This window comes from Acomys russatus, chromosome X (genome assembly GCF_903995435.1).
Source record: "Acomys russatus chromosome X, mAcoRus1.1, whole genome shotgun sequence".
Classification (NCBI taxonomy): Eukaryota; Metazoa; Chordata; class Mammalia; order Rodentia; family Muridae; genus Acomys; species Acomys russatus.
This window is the reverse complement of record NC_067169.1, coordinates 89,228,288-89,237,005: the sequence shown is the minus strand read 5'-3', so window position 1 is coordinate 89,237,005 and position 8,718 is coordinate 89,228,288.

Sequence of the window (8,718 nt, the reverse complement as noted above, 5' to 3'; positions counted from 1 at the left end):
TCACTCTCCAACAGGAAGCCTTCCTTCCAGTGGCACTGAGAGTCTCCAGGGGCCCAGCTGCACACAGCCAGCCTCTTGCAGAATGGCCCCTAGAAGAAGGTCACTCTCCCAGCCTCCTGGACACAACCCTGCCATTGCCATTGCTGGTCATCTCTCTCACTCTTGGAAGCCTTCTGCAAGCATCCACTCTGATGCTCCAAAAGGAACTCCATCAGGATTGGGCCTGCTCTGAGTTCTCAGAGGTGCCAGGCCGCCCAACCCCAAGGAAGGGTCCTGCCACCTTCCATGGGGTTGTCACTCAACTGGTGGTAAGCACCAAGGCTCATGGACCTTCACCAGCCCAGCCCAGCCATCCTGGAAAACTGCATCCCTTGTGCTCAGTCAATAGGGATGAAGCCCTAAAGGCTTTCCTCTACTTGTCTGTCATCCGGTTCATCTGATAATCACCTCTGACCTAAACACCATAATCATTGCTACAGGCAGGGTCCTCTCTGGACTTGCCTCTGGCCACTAACTTCCTAGCTTCCCAAGAGACACACAGAGAAAGAACACACAACACACACACACACACAACACACACACACACACACAAACACACAGCGTGCAATCTTCTAGGGCCCACATTGTGCCAATAGTGCCTTCTTTATTTTTCCACATGAGATCCATGGACAGGGCAGGGCAGGACAGGACAGGATAGCGGCCTTGTCAACTCTTGTTCTTCTTCTCCCTGTGTCCCCAGGTGAGCTAGCCAGTCAGGAGAAGGCACGAGGATGTTGCCCGCATGGATGATGGGCATCCCAGGGAAGAGGCCCCATAGTGTACCTGGCCTGGATGGTAAGCTGACTGTCTGGCCTCTTTGGGGCATCCTTCAGCCCACACCCTCCTCTGGCTGCTTCTCTTGACAGTCACTCCTAATCACAACAGTGACTTGGGCTCCTACCCACGAGGTACACACAGCAAGGTAGCCTATGACCGTGGTGGTGCCTGGCAGACCTCTTGAGGGGTTCTGGGATATCACTCTTTTCCTGACACATCAGGGTCCATCAGCTCTACCTGGAGCAGAGCTCAGAGACAGAGAGACAGAGAGAGAGACAGAGAGAGAGAGGTAGGGGGGAACACACACTATGAAAAAGACTCAGAAGGCAAGCCCCAGAGAACACCAAGCAGAAGAGCAGGATAGGAGGAAGGGTCTTTGAGGAGGGCAGAGATGGGGTTCATGAAATAAAATGGACATTTGGCAAGCAAGGCTCTCTGTCCCTGTGATCCTGAGGACAGCCCAGAGGAACCGAGTAGCCCATGGTGTTTTCGTGTGTGTGTGTGTGTGTGTGTGTGTGTGTGTGTGTGTGTGAGAGAGAGAGAGAGAGAGAGAGAGAGAGAGAGAGAGAGAGAGAGAGAGTGTGTGTGTGTGAGTGAGTGTGAGCATGTGTTCCTTGCCCTACTAGTAAATTAAGCCAGCTGTGGGTGCAGAGGGGACGCCTACACCCAAGGTTTGGGGGTTCAAGGGTGGCCTTGGGCGTCAGGGCAGTCAGAAGGGACCTGTTTGCAACATAAAGCCAGAAGCAGCCCCTGCTGCAGGTCCTGTGAAGAGAGGTCCAGTCACCCTGGCCAAGATGGCCGACTAGGGAGAACCTGGGAGGCTGTGCTTGCAGAGCCCTGGTAGCTAAGGCCTGAGGCGCTGTGTCCTGGCCACGGGTCACCTCCACCCTGCTACCTCCCACAGGTCTCGTGGCCCAAGAAGGGCCCAGGGCCAGGAGACCAGCACGTCCTTGCCGCCCAGCAGGCCCGGAGAAGCTGCCAATGGGCACTGTGGCCGCCATGTGCAGACAAGCAAGGGAACTGCAGCTGCCAGCAGCAAAAGCATCCCGCTTGATGGCAGTAGTGCACCGCAGATGCCAGTGGCGGAGGGTGATGGGTGCACTCCCTCCGCCCTTCGCGAAGCAAAAAACGCCAACGGGATGCCGCCAGACTCTAAGATGGCCGCTAAGCCCAAGGCCCTGAGAGTCCTGAGATGGGTCTCTGGGCAGCCTGCAAGAGTCCCGAAGGGAAGGGCTGTGAGCTTGGGTGCCTGGGTGTAGGAGTGGAGGGACCCTGGGGAGTCTGATGCGCAGTGGGGGGAGCGGCGCGCAGGGGAGGATGAGGTAGAGCGGGTGTGCAGAGGGGGAGGCGCGCACAGGTCGCCAGGACTCCTGGGACACAGTGCACTGCCCGGACAGGACAACCTCCACTTAGGGCACCTGGCAGCCCCTGAAGGGCTTGCTGGCTGGAGAAGGAGGCAGCTCACCTGTGCCTGCAAGGCTACCCTCAGGGAACTCTAGAGAAAGCCTCCTGCCAATCTACACCTTAGGGGAGGAGCCTCAGACACACACCAGGAGCTTAGCCACGCCCCCTGGCAGCCCAAGCAGCTCTGGCCTAACCCCGCCCACTCTGCCCACTCTGGTGACCACTACAGCTGCCAGGCTTCACCTGGGAGTGCTGATACGAGGGACCCTGGGCACAACCAAGCTGCCAGGTCAAGGGCACAGGGGACACCTGCCTCAGGGGGCCCTGAGCCCAGCACTGGCTTCCCACCTGGCAGGAGGAGGCTCCCAGGGGGATGCTGGGCCAAGGGCAGGCCTCTGTGTGTGACAGGGGCATGGCAAAAGAAGAAGCCTTCCACCCCAATCTGCCCAGTGGCCTACCAGGCCCTGGCTTGGGCCCCCAACCTGACCACTTTACTAGGCCCCACCAGCCAACCAGGCAACCATCCTGAGCTCCCAGGAGGTCTGGCACAATCTCTGTCCTCTCCTCAGGCCTACACCCCACCCGCACCCCCAGACCACGGGGCACCGCTCAGGACACTTCACTCTCTTCCCTCCCTCCGGAGACCCCAAGTGCTTCTCAGACATGGATCTTCCTTTCTGAGTCCTCCTTGGACACCCACCTACCTCCCTGTGGCCAGGGCTGGTCAGGAATGCAGCTTGCAGCTCTCTCAGGAGATTCCAGGGGACCAGAGGGCACCTACAAAGGATGCAGAAGGAGCAACTGTCTTCTTGTCCCACCAGGATCCCCCCAGCACATCCTTCCCGTTCCTGACCTCTTCTCCCACTTCTTCACCACCCCCCCCCCCCACACACACACGTACACACCGCCCTACAGATTTTACTTATTCTATGTGTGATCTCCCTAGCCGGTATGTATGTGCCTGCCTGCTGCAAGAGGGCATCAGATTCCAGTCTAGATGACTGTCAGCCACCCCCAGATGGCTGGGAATGGAACTCAGGACTGCTGGAAGAGCAGACAGTGCTCTTAGCCACTGAGCCATCTCTCCAGGCCACTTCTAACAAAGCTCCCAGACTCCACACAAAAATCTACACCAGGCACTGTCATCCATTCTCTCTAGGGCCCAGATCCATAGCACAGACAACATTTCCTCCCTGGAGAAAATGGGTCTGGCCCACAGGCTGCATACAAACACACCCACGAACCCCTACAGGGATCACCACTCTCTCTGTCTTTCTCTGTCTCTGTCTCTCTCTCTCTCTCTCTCTCTCTCTCTGTCCCTCTGTCTCTGTCTCATTCTCTGTCTATTTGTAGCTCCTCCTCTCTCCAGGAGTCCCTCTCCATCAGAGTGACCCACAGAGGTCCCGCGGCAGTATCCAGGGCATAGAGGTCTGTCTGGAGACCAAGTGATACACAGAACGTGATCACTGGGCAAATGCTTGTCACTCTCCAACAGGAAGCCTTCCTTCCAGTGGCACTGAGAGTCTCCAGGGGCCCAGCTGCACACAGCCAGCCTCTTGCAGAATGGCCCCTAGAAGAAGGTCACTCTCCCAGCCTCCTGGACACAACCCTGCCATTGCCATTGCTGGTCATCTCTCTCACTCTTGGAAGCCTTCTGCAAGCATCCACTCTGATGCTCCAAAAGGAACTCCATCAGGATTGGGCCTGCTCTGAGTTCTCAGAGGTGCCAGGCCGCCCAACCCCAAGGAAGGGTCCTGCCACCTTCCATGGGGTTGTCACTCAACTGGTGGTAAGCACCAAGGCTCATGGACCTTCACCAGCCCAGCCCAGCCATCCTGGAAAACTGCATCCCTTGTGCTCAGTCAACAGGGATGAAGCCCTAAAGGCTTTCCTCTACTTGTCTGTCATCTGGTTCATCTGATAATCACCTCTGACCTAAACACCATAATCATTGCTACAGGCAGGGTCCTCTCTGGACTTGCCTCTGGCCACTAACTTCCTAGCTTCCCAAGAGACACACAGAGAAAGAACACACACACATACACACACACACACACACACACACACACACACACAGCATGCAATCTTGTAGGGCCCACATTGTGCCAATAGTGCCTTCTTTATTTTTCCCCATGAGATCCATGGACAGGGCAGGGCAGGACAGGACAGGATAGCGGCCTTGTCAACTCTTGTTCTTCTTCTCCCTGTGTCCCCAGGTGAGCTAGCCAGTCAGGAGAAGGCACGAGGATGTTGCACGCATGGATGATGGGCATCCCAGGGAAGAGGCCCCATAGTGTACCTGGCCTGGATGGTAAGCTGACTGTCTGGCCTCTTTGGGGCATCCTTCAGCCCACACCCTCCTCTGGCTGCTTCTCTTGACAGTCACTCCTAATCACAACAGTGACTTGGGCTCCTACCCACGAGGTACACACAGCAAGGTAGCCTATGACCATGGTGGTACCTGGCAGACCTCTTGAGGGGTTCTGGGATATCACTCTTTTCCTGACACATCAGGGTCCATCAGCTCTACCTGGAGCAGAGCTCAGAGACAGAGAGACAGAGAGAGAGAGGTGGGGGGGAACACACACTATGAAAAAGACTCAGAAGGCAAGCCCCAGAGAACACCAAGCAGAAGAGCAGGATAGGAGGAAGGGTCTTTGAGGAGGGCAGAGATGGGGTTCATGAAATAAAATGGACATTTGGCAAGCAAGGCTCTCTGTCCCTGTGATCCTGAGGACAGCCCAGAGAAACCGAGTAGCCCATGGTGTTTTCGTGTGTGTGTGTGTGTGTGTGTGTGTGTGTGTGTTTCTGTGTGTTCATTCCCCAAAGTGATATATGTTAGCTGTGGTTGTGTCGCATCATATCAAGGAAAAAGCTGTGGAATAGCTTTGCCCTTGTGCACTAGCTCTGGCTGGACATAAATTTCAGAACGTAATATAATTCAGACCCTGGTGTCATTTCCTTTGCATACTTTTCTCCTCATCCTTCCAGAAGTTCCACTAATCTCCCAGACAAGAAAAAAACTTCTCTAAATACTGGCTCCGTGGAAATTAATTAATATTTCTTTTTCAAAGTACGTTCGAAAAATACATAGTCGTTGAAAGGTAACTACAAAATTTGCAGTGCTTAATACACGCAATCTCAGTTTAGCCTTAGAAATAGTAAGAACAATACATTTTATGTTGTAGTATTCTCAGTGATTTAGTTTCCATGATGTTTTCTTAAACCCATGGATGTTTGTTTCCAGGTATTTGTTCATAATCTCGTATTTGTCGTCTATTTAGATAATATTTATCTATCTATACTGATAATCTATTAATGTTTAGATATTTCAAGTGGATTTTAAGATTTTAAAAAGTATTTATTATGCTTTTTAAAAAATATATACACTGATATTATTACACATGGGTAAAACAAACTACCTATAGCAGTCAAGTCCCTTGCATGCTTTTCTTCCTATATTTCTAGAAGTGGCTACTAGTCACCGATACAAAAAATATTGTCAATGAAAATCCTCAATATGACACTTTGGGAATATGACATATTCATGTTTTCTTAGTTTGTATTAGCACCTGGGCCCATATCTGACTCAAACTAAGGAGATTTTATACACACACACACACACACACACACACACACACACACACACACATTCGTGTGTTTATATCTATATGACCATATTCTATAGCAGTAAGTTAGTTAAACTCTCCTGAGTGAAGTTAATTTCAATGTTCTTTTGCACCTCACACTATTTCATTATCAAAAGGAATATAATCACACAATGATGTCCAGCTTTGATAAATATATTAGATAATATATTTGGGTAAAAGTTTTCTCCGTATATATAAAAAAACGAGCAATATCTACAACAAGGTATGTTAGGATTCATCTAAGAGCAGGGCTTCTCCCTCGTGCAAGGACTTTTGTGAACCCGAGGCCTTGAGTGCACCATCGTGCAAACCATATAAGTAGCCAGTGCCAGTAGTGCACATGCCATCCCTGTATTAGTTAGTATAGGGAGATAGAAATGAAAGAAGAGAGCAGAGGAAACTCATAGAGTAAACGCCAGTTAGCTGCAGTGCACAGTCCACAGGTATAGGAAGAGACACTGTGTCCTAGAGAAGGTACAAAATGAAAACTAAGTCCCCAAATTGCCCTCTGGCCAACATCCACATAGTGGGTCATGCAGTGCACTCATAGACTCCATAAACACACACAACATCACATAATAAACTTTCAAAGTAGTTATAGAGTACTGTATGTGCTAGCATAGGACCTGTAACCTCGGCATCAGGCTGATGAAGCCAGGAGGGTGCTGGGTATAAGACAACTAGTTCGTAATAAAAGATAAGATGAAGTGGAGGACCTAAAGCTACACAGGAATCTAATAGCTGCAAGTACATACAACTTTTTTGAGAAAGAGGGCTGGCTATGTACATAAAGCTCATATAGTTCCATGACTGCTCTATTGAATATACCTTGATAAACTTTGTAGCTACGCAAAAAGTAAGTGGACAGTGAACACATTACTCATTGTTTTGGTTTGGTATAGGTCATTTTTCTTTCTTCTATACCCTAGAGGAAGCTTAAGTTTCCCTACCTTGGACTAAAAACACAGAGGAAAGAAACATCTGCCTATATGTGGACATAATATTCATCACGGTGAATAACTAGGAATTATGATATGTATCTCTTCAGAATTCGTATGTTTTAAATGACGTTGCATTGGAAATTCTGTTTCAGCATGAATAACAATAAGTCAAGGACAATACCAAGCTTGTAAGGGCAGACCTGTAATCCCAGCACTCTGGGAGGCAGAGGTGGCCAGACGGCTGTGAGTTCGAGGCCAGCCTGGTCTACAAAGCAACTTCAGGACAGCCAAGATATTGGCAGGTCTGGAAGGCTACACAGAGAGCTCCTGTCACAAAAGACCCATAAATACATACATACATACATGGAATACAATGACACATAGAAACTCACACATTTTGCCCTGTGTCCCTTTCCACAATGTTGGAGAAGAAGCTGGGCTCAAGTCCCTGCCCGCATAGTCCTATGACTTCTCAAGACTCCTGTGGCCAGTGACTGAGGAGACAATCCATGCAGGAAGAAAAGAAAAAAAAAAAAAAAAAAGAAGCTCACACAAATACAAACTTAACATTAGCAAGTGTAAATAGCATGTGACCTATTTTTTGTATAGTACTTTCTCAAATTATGCACATTTTGCATTATTATAGACTTTGCTATCTCAAAGTATTTGTTTTTTTAAAAAAATGTTTGAACTAAACTTTAGCTATTCCGTTAATATTCTAGGGAGCTTGCCATTCTGTGGCTGAGAGGGTTTACTTGCATGTGCCAAGCTTTGGTATCCATAATCAGTGCCGTAAAAATAATCATAACCATATTTTCGTATCTCCTCATGTTCTCAAAACCTTAGAGCTTAGAGTAGAGCAATGAAAATGTGCATGGCCGCCAAGCAGTGGTGGTGCAGGGCTTTATCCGAGCACTCCTGAGGCCAGAGGTAGGGGGAAATCTCTGGGTTGGAGGCCAGGCCTGGTCTACAGAGTGAGTTCCTAGTACACCACTGGAATCCCTCAGGCCTGGTGAGGAGGCACCAAGTGGGTCGACCTTGTTCTTGAGTTTAGGACACTGAGTCTTGTTCTCTGGGCAGCATCTGGAGAGCAGTGGTAGAAAGGCCTTGTAGTGGGAAGGCCAGAGCTACCTACAGACATTGCCTTGAAAAGAAAAAAGACAGAAAAGTAGAAAACCAATCACCCTGTCTTTTTGTGAGAACTTGCCAGTACACACGCACAAAATGTTTTGTTGTTGTTGCTTTGTTTGGGTTTTTTTGTTTGTTTGTATTGTTTTTTTTTTGTTGTTTGTTTTTTTTTTTTTTGTTTTGTTTTTTTTTTGTCTGAAACTTCCACAAAAGAAAACGTTCTTCTTACCAATACGTTTAGGGACCCGGAACAACAATGCGCTGGGCGGTCAAGCTTTAGCAACGAGTTCGCTCTCCTCTCCTCTCCATCCTGCTTAGGGTGAGGGTTCCTGGAGCCTTTTGCAGAGTCCTCTGTCCCAGGGAATTCCGGATCCCCCACGAAGCTCTTCCATCTTCATAAGATGCTGCCCGGGAAACAAAACCTGGTGTTCCTGAGCGGAAGAACATGGCCAACTCACGTGGTGCCTCCTCCCCTGGTCTGAGGGCTCCAGTGCTTGCCAAGGCCCAAGGCTCCCAGGCTCAGGGTCGCGCAGTCTGCAGACAGGAGAGACACTCCAACAGCAGAGAGACCAATCAAGCCACCAAGTCCTCGGGCATCAGAGAAAAAGGAGTTAGGGTGTGGGGAGGTGAGGATAAACTTACTTGATCAACGCCCGGCAGTGCTGTGAATCTCGGACCCGGGGATCGCTGGGACCACCGGCAGCATCCGCCTCTGGCCCCGCCTTCCCCATCCCCCACCCCTGACTATTCCCACTCCCGGTTGGGAGCCAAGAAGAAAA